The 14913-nt window shown below is 41.9% G+C and overlaps 1 protein-coding gene across 6 annotated transcripts in view; it reads right to left on the bottom strand.

Moving 5' to 3' along the window:
* LOC131694211 (5-hydroxytryptamine receptor-like) overlaps positions 1-14387 on the bottom strand; it is a 572517-nt gene extending 558130 nt beyond the window's left edge. For 5 of the 6 annotated variants that reach the window (XM_058982714.1, XM_058982718.1, XM_058982717.1 and 2 more), the window contains exon 1: positions 13214-14386. The gene's annotated coding sequence lies outside the window, so the exon portion shown is untranslated. Of the gene's footprint in view, positions 1-13213 lie in introns of all 6 variants that reach the window. The other variant, XM_058982716.1, reaches the window with a different exon arrangement.
* Between the last annotated feature and the right edge of the window lie 526 nt (positions 14388-14913).

Below are 14913 nucleotides of genomic sequence, written 5' to 3'. Positions count from 1 at the left end.
GTCAAACAGCCTGAAGTGTTTTTGAATTAAACAAGCTGAATAAACAACAGGAATGCATAAAAACGCTTGGCCATGTAACGCGAATGCCAGAAGAAAGAGGGAGTGGCAAGGCATTGACTCTGGGACACCTGAGCCGGGATACCACGTTAAAATCTGTGTTTTGGTGTCAAAAAATCTTTTTGAATGAATAAAACAGGAAAAAAATGTGTGAAAAAAATGCTAAAAATTTGTCAACTGTGAAAAAGAATTTGTGATCAAAAATTGTGAAAAAAAATCTGTGATATTACAAAAAAATTTGTGAATATGGTAATCCTGCACCCGGCAGCACTCGCAGACCGTGCACAAACGAAAAAGTTGTATCTCATTCTGAATACATAATACACCCAGGTTTTTTTACGCGGGTGATACGTACCGCGTAAAAACCGCGTTAATTGGAAAATCCGCGTAAAAAAACTCTCAGCAAAATATTTTTGGATGTTTTTTTTGCGCGGATTTCGCAATTAATGCGGGTTTTGCAAAATTTTGAATGCAAAAGACTTAGACTTTTTCCTGAAAAAAATTTCTAAGTCCTTTTAAATGCAAAGAACTTAGAAGAATTTTGGCAGTTTTTATTTTGCGAAGATTTCGCAATTAACACGGTTTTTGCAAAAAATATTCTAAGTCCTTTTGAATGGACTTAGAAGATTTTCGGAAAGATGGAAGACACGGGTCTGCAAGCCTCCTTGGGGCCCTCACCGTAACAATATGGGTATTTTCGGAATGGTCTTGAAGAGTAGGTGCCAGAAATTGATTTTTGATGCCATTTTGAAATCAAAGATGGCGACTTCCGATTTAGCGAAATTCGCTATAACTCAATCAATATGGATATTTTCGGAATGGTCTATTTTTGGGAATATTTTTGCAAAAACCGCGTTAATTGGAAAATCCGCGTAAAAAAAACCGCGTCAATTGGAAAATCAGCGTACAAAAAAACCTCGCAAAAAATCGCGCAAAAAACCTGGGTGTAATTTTCTTTACGAGATAGTTATATATTCTAGATTCAACAGCCTCTTTTCTGTTAAATTCTCGTATCAATATGGTGCAATCAGTCTATCTTCAGACCTCGCACAAAGCAGGCGCAAAATATCGCTACGCTATAGGCATCAGTGAAACAAGCCAGCGCTTTGTTCTATATCCAGTGCACAAACAGGATTGTATCGTAGCCCCCGGCTGCGCAGTGAAATGAGTTTGCCAAAGGAAACAAAACTGCCCGTGCTACGAGACGACACAATTTCGATTGACTTTAAGAAAACTCGTGTTGGACCAACAGTTCAGAAGGTGGGACAACTAGTTATAGTTAAAAAGGAGCTTAACCTTGCGGAAGTTAGGTACATTCAGCTACACCAAGTCAAAAACTGTGTTTTGATAACGTTTAGAAGTTTGGCACAGGCAGAAAACTTTATTATAAAGAACAACATTCAACACGAGGTCGAATTTAATAACACCAGTATCAAGATCCCCGTGTATATGGAAAACGACATGGTGGACGTTCGTATCCATGATTTGACACCGCGTCAGAGACGGTGCGTGCGGTTGGCCCTCGCCAAGGGTGCCAACCTTAGAGAGGCGCTAAAATCTTAATCTGCTTTTAAAAATAAGTGAGGTTAAGTTTTGAAATTAGTCAGGTTAGGAGTATCATTCCTAGGTACACACAAAATTATTGTTTGAAAGTCGAACGGAAAAAGACAGAGACTCTACTGTTAGTTCAAACTAAACTACAAATCAGACAAAGACTTCAAATTTCAACAGAATAGCGAAAAATATTGCAAATTTTTTCCGCTAGTTTTTCTTAGTTTCATAGGAACAAGGGGAATGGAAATATGATCATGGCCAATAAAGCAGACCGCCTTTTTAAAAATGTAGCATAGATCGTAGAATAGGCTAGATCAATTATCATCGAGAAGCTAATTCTATGCCGTACCATGAAAATTGTAGTTTCCTCGATGGGAGGAGTTCCGTAATATCACAAAGTTACCGGTTCCCAACCTAGTCTCTGGTTGAAATGACACATGATTTTTGGTGTTCCTGGAAGCGTTGGAAACTATTTATTTCTTCTGAATTGACCGAAGACTCATTTGCTTGTAATTAGTGCAGCTCTGCATGCATGACGCGCGTCACAAACCATCAAACATGCAGACGATCCTTGTCGAATAATACGCAGTTCAGTGTCGCCAAAAGATCACCCGACACTAGTTTGAAGGTTCGGTGCGATTGTCACTCAAAATCTTCGCTCACTGGAGCAAGGGGTAATTAAAACAGACAATCCCGTCCTTCAGTAGATTGACGCATACCAAGCTCGAATCAATAACTGCACTATCAATCTCAACTTTGTGAGCGGGCATGTAAACGCGTTAGATCTTCATGAAAGTCTTGTTGGCAATAACGTCATTTGTTTGCTTTAGATAAAATATCACAATCCTGAGCTTATCTAGGCGAACTTTCGAGATATCTGGCACAGCTGAATATTTCTGCGTCTGGCGGAATATTAGAATACTTCGCGGACTATCTTTGATCCGAAAGAAGACCGGATACGGTCGAACCCAGCTCAATATGCTTGATTTCAAATGGAAGCTCGAATTTTTGGCGACGAATCAGGTTCGACATCCATTTTTGGACATCATTTGAGGCAATTGAGGAGTACATTTAATATACGATAGCGTGCCAATATTTATGGTCTTGCTGATATTTCAAATCGGACACACCTCCAAAGTATTGGTACCTCGAAGAAAGTCCCCATGCAAAATTTGAGCACAATCGAAAAACAGTGCCATTAAGCGTCTAGGTCTAGTGTAATGTTGAAAATATGTCCTGCTGGTACAAGTAGTATTTTTTAATGTAGATTTGAGTTTGGTAATGAAGTTTTCATTTTTTTGTATGCTAAGTGTTTTAGAAATCAACGAAATGTCGAAATCTCTAGCAAATTCGAAAAAAAAACAAGTTTTTTGACTCTTATTTGAAAATCTCAGTTTAAAAATAGGTACCAGGCAGGCATCTTTTATCAAAACATTTTTTTATTTACAACATAATAAATATATTTTTAGACATATAATTAGACAAAACATACTTTTAGAGGATAGAATATTCGTTGTTTCATACAGTTTTAGGACATTTGGCAAAGAAAATGTAAATTGAAAGCAAACTTTTCAAACCTCGATATCAACTCAAATCCAGAGTTTTTTCAAATTTCATAAATGCTATTTTAAAACAAAATTCAGGGTGGCAGTAGATCTCGACGTTTCATTACATCCTATGCCATTTAGCCTAAAAAAATCGAATTCAGTTTTTGTAGATTCTATATTCAAAATATTCTTTTTGTGTTTTTTCACTGGTGAAATTATTTGCGCTTTGGCTGTTTTGCGCAATCCTTCAATCGCATCCGATTGAGCTAAACTTTTTTTTGTTGAGGTGCGTCCGGTTATTAAATTCGATGGTCACCTGTTTTCCATACATGCCATTGGCACTCTAATACACAGTCGTCTAAATAGGTGCTCCCTCTGTCGCCTTCAAACACCTTGCGTCAACTAATTTCCAAAGTATACCGTAACAGATTTGTGGCTGGAGTTTACATGAAATGAACGACAGCTAAACAAAAATTAATTAGGGAGTAGGTGAGCCATTTCCATGTACAAAAATTATTGTTTTAAGGCCGAACTGACAAAGAAAGCCAAAGTAAACACCAAAGGGGCGCGCAATTGAAACTCCGCCAAGGGCACCAGGAGACCACGATACGGCTCTGCACCGCGCTAAGGAAGATTACATCAAGCGTAAGATTACATTATTACGAATAACGCATGTAGAAATTTTATTACATACCGGTATTCCCAACGGCGTTCGTATTATGAGGATGCGAGTGATTAAGCCAATCCCTTCTTACATAACTGTCGAGTGTAAATCACCGAGGGATGGCGTAATCTACAAACAACGCTGATCACATATCCTGGACAGACCCCAACATGCCAATTCTTCAACCAGGCATCCAACTACGGAAAAACATGCGTCGAAGAAACTAATCAAAGCTTATCTACTTCTCCAACAAACAGCATAAACAAATAAATAAATGAATACAATAAATCATTAATAAAGAAGCAAATACCGATGAAGACGGATTAACGACAGCGATCCGCAAGAACAAGAAACAAACCTCTGACCATGAATAGCAAGAAATCAGTACCGATGATGATATGGACGTGAACGATAACGTGAGAAAAGGCAGACTTAATGACCCCCAAGCTACGATGGATAAGGCATCTAATGGTTCGCCGACAAGGAGAAGGATCTTAACAGCAGCAGCAAACTGCGGTAACGAGATCTGGCTGACAGATATTCTTAGTATTTTTTATATCTTTACTTATTTTAACCTTCTTTAGGTGTTGTGGTCAATATGACCCCAAATAAACTTGCAAAATGCGATAACTTTTTAAGTTTTGCACCTAGAAGTTTAGAATTTCTTGACTTTTCCTTTTTCATAGAGAGCAACGATTTTCAATAGAGTTCAAAATTTTCGATCATTCTTAAAGTGCTGTACAAAAAAAGTTACGAATAAAGTAAACTAATAAATCAATTTTTGATCTTTTGACTTAAGTGCCAATACCTTATTTAGGACTGGTGGTATCCAATGGAGAAAATGATCGGAAATGGTGAGTGAAGCTAAGCAATCATGTGAAAAAATTCCTCCCAGAGATGAGATTCGAACTCGCAACCTTTGAGACTCCGGCTCATTGCACTAACCTTTATGCTATCCCTGGGTATGGTGACATCCCAGAAAGAACATGGATACCACCAGTCCTAAATAAAGTATTGGCACTTAAGTCAAAAGACCAAAAATTGAATTATTAGTTTAATTCGAACGGGCGGGTTCGCTCCCGTCATACCTCTGTTCACTGGGCAAGGGACCAGAAATCGACTGTCTTCATTAGCTCTGTCACCCACCGAAGTACGATGGATAATGAACTAAAAATTAGACATCAGACGACAACAAAAACCCGGGCCTGGGTATCTAGCGGGGAAATTAAATTGATCACATGTGTTAGGGTGATCAGCTGCCGTTGTGTGTGATTCTCGCTTTGCAGGCAGGGTACGATCACCGTCGCCAGTGGGATAATCATATGTTCTTTCTGGGATGTCACCATACCCAGGGATAGCATAAGGGTTAGTGTATTGGGCCGGAGTCTCAAAGGTTGCGAGTTCGAATCTCGCCTCTGGGGGGAATTTTTTCACATGATTGCTTAGCTTCACTCACCATTTACGATCATTTTTCCCCGTTGGATACCTCCAGTCCTACGAATAAGATGTTAGCGGGTCATATTGACCCCGATGTCGAACTCAGTTTTAAAACACATTTTCAACCATATCTATATGAACTGGTACTTAAATTGTTTGTTAGAGTTTCAATTTTCAGTTTCTGGTAAATATTACCGTTTTTCACCTGGTTGGTCAGTGGGAATCGGTGCCGAATGGGGTCATGTTTGGCATCCATAGATGTGTGCATAACCGTCATCATAAATCACTGGTTTATTGACAGAATACTAATAATACATAACACATCATACGTCTCCCAACCTTTGAACGGAACGGATCGTTATATTTCACAGTGGTGTTCGGTGTGTAAATTTCAGTGATTCAAGGTCATCCTTTGTTCGTTCGTTAGCTGCCATTCTGCTGGTGCCGGCAGTAAATCCAGTACATTGTTTTCGCTGGTGCGGAACAATCGACGTTGTTTGCAGATAAGTTTTGCTTTATTTTTTTTTTCCTCGTTTACTTTCTTTCCTTTTCCCTACTTTTACTCTACCTTGTAATCAAATAATAAGACACATTCCCGTTTATATAACGCTCTGCCCTCGTGCTTAAATGGCCGAGGGCGAAATACCATCTGATGTAATCATGGAAGTCCCTGATCCCCCTAATACTCGCATTGCTCCCCGTATAAAGCAGTACCCAGAAGGTTCCTCTGGGCCATGGGTGGTATATTTTCGGACCGGAGAGAAACCGGTTAATATATTAAAACTTTCTCGAGATCTGACTGCAAATTACCCGGCCGTAACTCAGATAACACGTGTTCGGGCAAACAAGATAAGTGTTCTAGTGAGTGATCTCGGCCAGGCAAACGCGATTGCTTGCTGTGAGCGCTTTACGCGGGAATTTAAAGCGTACGTGCCTTGTGTGGCCTGTGAAATCGATGGGATAGTGTCCGAACCGGGCCTGAAATGCGAAGAACTGTTGGAGCACGGGGTTGGCTGCTTTAAGGACCCCTCACTTGAACAGATTAAGATCTTGGAATGCAAACAATTGTATACCGCAAACACCGAGGGAGGTAAGACTACCTACTCTCTATCAGGTTCGATTCGGGTGACATTCGCCGGGTCCTCTCTTCCCAACTACATCCTCCTTGACAAGGTTCGCCTACCAGTTCGCCTGTTCGTACCGCGGGCCATGAACTGCAGCAATTGCAAGCAGTTGGGCCACACAGCCACATATTGTGGAAATAAGAAACGATGCGGCAAATGCGAAGGAGAGCATGAGGATGACTCTTGCAATAAAGAAACTGAAAAGTGTATTTGCTGCGGGGGCCCTTCACATGCTCTTAAATCATGTCCTGCGTACAAGCAGCGCGGGGATAAAATTAAGCGCTCCCTTAAGGAACGCTCAATGCGTTCTTATGCAGAAATGCTAAAGAATGCTTCGCCATCTGTCCTGTCTGAAAATCCATATGCTGGTTTGGCTAACGTTGAGCAAGAATCTGACGACCCACGAGAGGGAACATCTTTGGTTAACCCAGGGGAATCCAGGAAGAGGAGAAATCCAGCCTCCCCTACATTGCCTCGTAAGGGTGCCAAGGTGTCGTCCACTCAGAGTGCGCCATCTACAACCAATAAATCCAACGGAAGTGATGCACAAAAGCCGAAGCAATTTGCTCCAGGACTTGGAAATATTAATTCTAACAAGGAGTACCCACCACTTCCAGGGACATCCAAAACCCCAAGTGTCCCCTTTTTTCAAACAGATACTCAGTCCAGTAGCGGACTAATGAAATTTTCTGACATAGTGGACTTAATTTTCACAGCTTTCAATGTTACTGATCCTCTTAAAAGCCTTCTGATACGTTTTCTCCCTATAGTGCAAACATTTTTGAAGCAGTTGACTGCTAAATGGCCCCTCCTTGCAGCGATCGTATCCTTCGATGGCTAAGTCATCGAACGAGGTCACCGATTCCATCACTGTTCTACAGTGGAACAGCAGAAGTATCCTCCCGAAAATCGATTCCTTTAAATTTTTACTAAATAGTTTAAAATGTGATGCTTTCGCATTATGTGAAACTTGGTTAACTTCCGATATAAATCTCAACTTCCACGTCTTTAATATAATTCGTCTGGATCGAGAAAACCCCTATGGAGGAGTACTTTTGGGGATCAAAAAGTGCTATTCTTTCAACCGAATTAACCTCCCTTCGACACCATGCATTGAAATTGTCGCTTGTCATGTTATAATCAAAGGTAAAGACCTTTGCATTGCTTCCATCTACATTCCTCCTAGAGCCTCGGTAGGGCACCGAGCGCTTTGTAATATCACGGAATCCTTACCGGCACCGCGGCTAGTTCTGGGAGACTTTAACTCGCACGGTACGGTATGGGGTTGTCTTCATGATGATAATAGATCAACATTAATCCAAGATCTTTGCGACAATTTCAACATGACCATCTTAAACACGGGAGAAATGACGCGGATTCCTACACCACCAGCACGCGCAAGCGCGTTGGATTTATCGCTTTGCTCGACATCGCTACAGTTAGATTGCATGTGGAAGGTGATCCCTGATCTCCACGGTAGCGATCATTTGCCTATCGTGATTTCAATTGCTAATGGTTCAAGACCATCGGAAACAATCAATGTCTCATATGACCTCACACGGAACATTGATTGGAAGAGTTACGCGACCGCGATATCCGTTAAAATCGAATCCACTCAAGAACTTCCTCCGGAGGAAGAGTACAGGTTTTTGGCTGGCTTGATTCTCGACAGTGCGAATCAAGCTCAGACTAAACCAGTACCCAGCGCGAATACCCATGGACGGTCTCCCACCCTGTGGTGGGATAAAGAGTGCTCAGAGCTGTACGCGGAAAAGTCCACTGCATATAAGGCCTTCCGGGAAGACGGGTTACCCGCTAGCTATCAACAGTACGCGTCGTTAGAAAGGCAAATAAAGAGTCTAATGAAAGCCAAAAAACGCAGTTATTGGCGCCGGTTCGTCGACGGGTTAACGAGAGAAACAGCGATGAGCACTCTTTGGGGTACGGCTCGACGTATGCGTAACCGTAATAGTACCAACGAGAACGTGGAATATTCAAACCGTTGGATATTCGCTTTCGCCAAGAAGATCTGTCCGGACTCTGTCCCGGTACAGAAAACGTGCCGCGCCGCGTCTCCTCACGATACCGCGAACGAAACACCGTTTTCGATGGTGGAGTTCTCACTTGCTCTCTTATCATGCAACAATAACGCCCCAGGGTTAGACAGAATCAAATTCAACTTGCTGAAGGATCTGCCTGACACTGCAAAAAGGCGCTTGTTGAATTTATTTAACAAGTTTCTTGAGGGAAACATTGTCCCTCATGACTGGAGGCAATCGCCATCCAAAAACCAGGAAAACCAGCCTCCGACCACAACTCGTATCGGCCGATTGCAATGCTGTCCTATATTCGGAAGTTGTTCGAGAAAATGATCTTGTTTCGCCTCGACAATTGGGTTGAAGCAAATGGCTTACTGTCAGATACACAATTTGGCTTCCGCAAAGACAAAGGGACGAACGATTGCCTTGCGTTGCTTTCTACAGAAAGCCAAATGGGCTGCGCTAACAAAGAGCAGATGGCATCAGTCTTCTTGTATATTAAGGGGGCTTTTGACTCAGTTTCTATCAACATTCTGTCAGAGAAGCTGCACCAGCATGGTCTTTCACCAATTTTAAATAACTTTTTGCTAAACCTGTTGTCTGAAAAGCACATGCACTTTTCGCATGGCGATTTAACAACATCGCGATTTAGCTACATGGGTCTTCCCCAGGGCTCATGTCGAAGTCCCCTGCTCTACAATTTCTACGTGAATGACATTGACGATTGTCTTGCCAATTCATGCACGCTAAGGCAACTTGCAGACGACGGCGTGGTCTCTGTTACAGGGCCCAAAGCTGCCGACTTGCAAGGACCATTACAAAATACCTTGGACAATTTGTCTGCTTGGGCTCTTCAGCTGGGTATTGAGTTCTCCACGGAGAAAACTGAGTTGGTTGTTTTTTCTAGGAAGCGTGAGCCGGCGCAACTCCAGCTTTTAATAATGGGTGCAACGATCAACCAGGTTTTCACATTTAAATATCTCGGGGTCTGGTTCGACTCTAAAGGTACCTGGGGATGTCACATTAGGTATCTGAAACAGAAATGCCAACAAAGGATCAATTTTCTCCGAACAATAACTGGAACATGGTGGGGTGCTCACCCAGGAGACCTGATCAGGTTGTACCAAACAACGATATTGTCGGTGATGGAGTACGGGTGTTTCTGTTTCCGCTCCGCTGCGAACATACACTTCATCAAACTGGAGAGAATCCAGTATCGTTGCTTGCGCATTGCCTTGGGTTGCATGCACTCGACCCATACGATGAGTCTCGAAGTGCTGGCGGGCGTTCTTCCGCTAAAAAATCGATTTTGGGAACTCTCATATCGATTGCTCATCCGATGCGACATTCTGAACCCGTTGGTAATTCAAAATTTCGAGAGGCTCGTCGAGCTTAATTCTCAAACCCGTTTTATGTCCTTGTACTTCGACTACATGGCACAGAGCATCAATCCTTTTTTGTACAATCCCAACCGTGTCCGTTTCCTAGATACTTCTGATTCTACTGTATTCTTCGACACATCCATGAAGGAAGAGATTTGTGGAATCCCGGATCATATACGCCCGCAAGTGATCCCCACTATATTTTATAATAAATTCCGAGAAGTCGACTGTGACAAAATGTTTTACACTGACGGATCAAATCTTGATGGGTCCACTGGCTTCGGTATCTTCAACAATACTATCACCGCTTCATTCAAGCTCAATGATCCCGCTTCAGTTTAAGTCGCAGAGTTAGCTGCAATTCAGTACACCCTTGGGATCATCGACACTCTGCCCACAGATCACTACTTCATCGTTTCGGACAGCCTCAGCTCTATCGAAGATACAGGAGTCCTTGTGTACATTATCTGAAAAATCTTATCAGATTACCTTTGTTTGGGTCCCCTCTCATTGTTCTATCCCGGGCAATGAAAAGGCCGACTCATTAGCAAAGGCGGGCGCATTAAATGGTGACATATACGAAAGACCAAACTGCTTCAACGAATTTTTTAGTATTTGTCGTCAGAGGACGCTCAACAGTTGGCAAACCTCGTGGAGCAATGGGGAACTTGGACGATGGCTACATTCGATTATCCCAAAGGTATCAACGAAGCCTTGGTTCGGGGGGATGAATGTGGGTCGGGATTTTATTCGCGTAATGTCCCGACTTATGTCCAATCACTACACCATGGATGCGCATTTGCGGCGTATTGGGCTTGCGGAGAGTAGTCTGTGCGCTTGTGACGAGGGCTATCACGACATCGAACACGTTGTCTGGGTATGCGCCGGGTATTGTGACGCCAGGTCTCAGTTAAAGGAATCCCTTCGGGCCCGAGGTAGACCACCCAATGTACCAGTCCGAGATATGCTGGCAACTCGTGATTTCCCCTATATGTCCCTTATTTATACCTTCATAAAAACGATAAATATCCCAATTTAGCCCCTCTCTTTTATTTCTCGTTTTTAGAGTTTCCTCCTGCCTTGTGGAACCGATCAGCTCCAGAGTGCCACTATGTAACCGCCGTCGCCCTTACCACTACGCCTGCATAGAAGGAAACTGAAGCGAGAGTGACTCGAGGTCCGATGACTTTTGAAGGATTCCCCGCGGGTCCGAAGAATACCATCCGCCAATCCGGTACTCGACGACTTACTAGACTGAGGCGCAAATTTGTTTCGCTGATCCCCCTTCCCCCCCACCCCGCTCGAGCGAAAGTTGCAAGTTTTGCTCTTCTTTCCCTGTCTCTCCCCTGTCCTTGATACAACTGCTGCTACACTGATGCGGAAATAAGCCACCCTCTGAATATGTTGACCAAGCACAAGTTTTAGTTAAAAAATTCAAATTAGTATTCTGTATTCCTAGTTTTAAGATAGCTATAATTTTTACTCTTTATTGAAACTCTTGTCCTCCATCTTGTAAATAGAATTGAATCCCTAGTTTTAAGATTTCTGTGAAGTTTCTCATAAATATTTGTTCCCCCTTTTGTGTACTAAACTATATTGTTAGTTTTAAGATAACCGTAAAATATTTCGTGAAATACTATTACTCCCCCTCTTGTATATCAAAGTGAATCCCTTGTTTTAAATTTTTTCATAAAAAAATCTTTTGGCCCTCTCTTGTATATTGAATCTTATTTCTAGTCTTAAGATAGCTGTAAAAAAAAATTTTCCCTTTGTAAAAAAAATATTTCAACATTGTAACCTCCTAGTTTTAAGATATCCAAAATGTAAAAACATAAGCATTTGGCACCGCCAAGCTAACGCATTTGTGCCTATCAAATAAACGAAATGAATAAAAAAAAATACATAAAACAAACAAAACAAAAATAAGAATGTGTATATTAAATTTGTACATGATACGATCGATCTTGGTTGTCCCGCATTACGATTCCGATGCCGATTCCGGGGGTACAATAGTATACCGCCGGAATCGGCCAAACATGACCCCATTCGGCACCGATTCCCACTGACCAACCAGGTGAAAAACGGTAATATTTACCAGAAACTGAAAATTGAAACTCTAACAAACAATTTAAGTACCAGTTCATATAGATTAAGTTGAAAATGTGGCTTAAAACTGAGTTCGAAATCGGGGTCAATATGACCCGCTAACACCTTATTCGTTACAAAAAGTTAACACCTAAGGCAGGTTAAAAAACTTAAAATATCCACGACTCAGTTGTGCTAACGAAACCTACAGAAGAAATTAAGTTTTATTTTTTGTGTTTCGAATTCATCTCGTCAGTAACTAGCACCATACAGAAGAAGAAAACATATGATGCAACAAATAATTCACGGGTAGCGTAAATTAAACACAATTTAATTGTTATTAGAAATATATCTATACTAATTACATAAGTGGCCAACAATCAAATAATCGTCGCCAGAAACGATGTCTGAACAGCTGAAGAATTACGTTTTATTAAAAATAGTTCCTTTCAGATGTTTATTCAACCCTTTCATGACCAATTTTTTTAGGGTTGTAAAACTAATTTTTTTTTAAATGGTGGGATCAAGAAGTTCGAAAAACATTTTTTATAAAGATAGATGCTTCCCTCGCAGTGCTAGAAGATACTCAATGTTTATATTCCAATGCTTAATGTTTAAATTCCAATGATCAATACAATTTTCCTAAAATTTTCACAATACTTCCCGGGCCACACCGGTTGTTGAATAGCAGTTTTAGCAACATCATTCGTCACATAAAGATATATGGCAACGATTATTCAGCTGGTTTAGCCTCTTGGGTTCAATTGCGTGGAAAACGTAGTCGAATACAGTCTAATTGGATAGGTTTTATCAGTTCTTAAAAACATTTCAAATTAACGAAGATATACCGAAATTTCATTTTTCGATGTCAACATAAATTGTCCCTGACAGCACCGATCCATCGGAATTCAGTCAGACTAATTGCAATAACTTCAGTTCTAGAACTGATACTTGTAACTATTAGTACTAAAAGGAAAGGTAATAGTACCATTTATTGGCCTTACTAGTTTTTGTGAGTAAATCTAGCCTAAATCAAAAGTTATAGCAGTTTCAAAACATTGTTGTTTATAAACAACATGGGCATGAAGGGGTTAACAGACTTTTAAATATACACGATGAAGATCAAAAGAAACAACATCGAAATACCGATTATTTTTCCACCTCCACTCCATTGAACACGGTTCAATTTGCACTCAGAAAGTGAGATGCGAGTGAACTCATGCCAACGGTTATCCAAGCACCAATTAATCGGATGATTTAATTCGACACAATTTTATTCCACGCCAACTTCTACAAAAATATTATTTGTCTCAGCATCACGTACCATTTGGCAACATCAACCGGAGCGGCAGTAAATCTTCCCTTGAGCACTCTGACACTCACAGTTGGATAAACACTAGCTTAAATGCTTTTTTTCTACACTAGCATACTGACACCTGTCGGAAAAATTAGTTTTGCATCCATCATCTTCCACGAGTCGCACCCGTGCCGTAGCGTTTTTCTCGATAATTACACACGTTGTCACTCTTGTTTATTTTTTTCCGGGCCCCTGTCACATTTCATTATTCCAGATCAACAAGCATTTCGGCAGTTTAGGTTCCAACGAAAAAAAAATCTCTTCAGAACGTTTTTTTGTCGACAAGCTAACGTTGAAAGCGAACCTACGTTTGATATTCCATAGGCACAAATCCTACCACTTCACCCTGGATATTGACACACTCCATATTGGGAAAATTTCATTAGAAGCCATCCGAAAAACAACATCGTTGATGCGACGGTAATAAATAATTAAAGATCCTAAATGAAACAATTTCCCTCCCATCACTGTTCGATATGCTTCCGACAATGCACACATCCGATGGGCTCGGTTCTCGTTCCTATACACACACTGTCCCTTCACGGAGGACGCCAAAATCCAATAGACACACCGAGTACGGTTGACTGACACGGAGGACGGCGCGTTCGTGTGCGACCTTCACGGCGTTCAGCTAACGATTGATCCCGGCACGACCGTCACGTTCATGTTTAAGGATAACGGTAAAAGTTTTCCCACCCTGCTGCCGGTGTATGCCACGAACTTCCATCAACCCCCGACGTCTGACGTCGTCATCGCCGTCTGCTGTTAAGCCTTCACACGTAGGGCGGGAGACTCATTCCCTCCGCTTCGACGCACCTGTTTTCTCATCAACCACAACAGGACACGCTTCCGACCGAGATCCACAGTTCACTACGGGATACTCACACCACTCGTACTTTTCTTCCGGGATTGACCTGCACCACGGTTTCGTAACCAGCCGTTTACTCGCCTAACCGACCGACAGTCCGGGTTAAGGATTAGTGTGAACGCTTGAATAATACACTCTATCTCTTTTCATCTAACAGAAGTCAGCACTAAGAAAGCAAAAAGATGCGTCTGCTCCGGTGATCTTCAATCGTCCGTCCGTACCGCTCCAAAGTGCTGCGACGACTGAGAGTTGGAAACGATGTCGTCATCCGACCCGAGTGGTTAAGCTCTGGAGCGAAAACGGTTATTGTACAGGAAGAGTACAACTCGAAATTAGGTTCTCCCGGAGATTCTACACACCAGCTGATAACAACTTGTTGGAAGCTGGGTTGAAACACGCGCCACCACTCAATAACAGAAAAAAATCAGAGTCCCGATCAGCCGCACTGACAGGACACCACTGGTACAACGCACGCCACCAGTGCACCGACTGATGGCTACTTGTTGAGGACGCTAGCCCGCGAGAGATTGGAGGAAAACAGAGCGTCTCTGTTATCAGTGCCAATAACAGGGAGGTGGAGAGCAAAAGTGAGATTGGTTTTCCTGGAAAATCATGTGCGCATGAATGTGCGGAGTGTGAGTTTTCCACGAGAAAATCGCTGTCTCGCTGCTGTTTGGAGAGGACTGCCGCTCCGATTTGGCACTCTTGGAAACGATAAGTTGGAACAGATGAAACGATAGATTTGGCGGCTGATTTTCAACAGGGGTGTACAGATACTGGTGAATTTGGCGATTTTGGA

This window comes from Topomyia yanbarensis, chromosome 3 (assembly GCF_030247195.1).
Source record: "Topomyia yanbarensis strain Yona2022 chromosome 3, ASM3024719v1, whole genome shotgun sequence".
NCBI classification, from domain to species: domain Eukaryota; kingdom Metazoa; phylum Arthropoda; class Insecta; order Diptera; family Culicidae; genus Topomyia; species Topomyia yanbarensis.
This window is presented reverse-complemented; position numbering and strand designations above follow the sequence as displayed.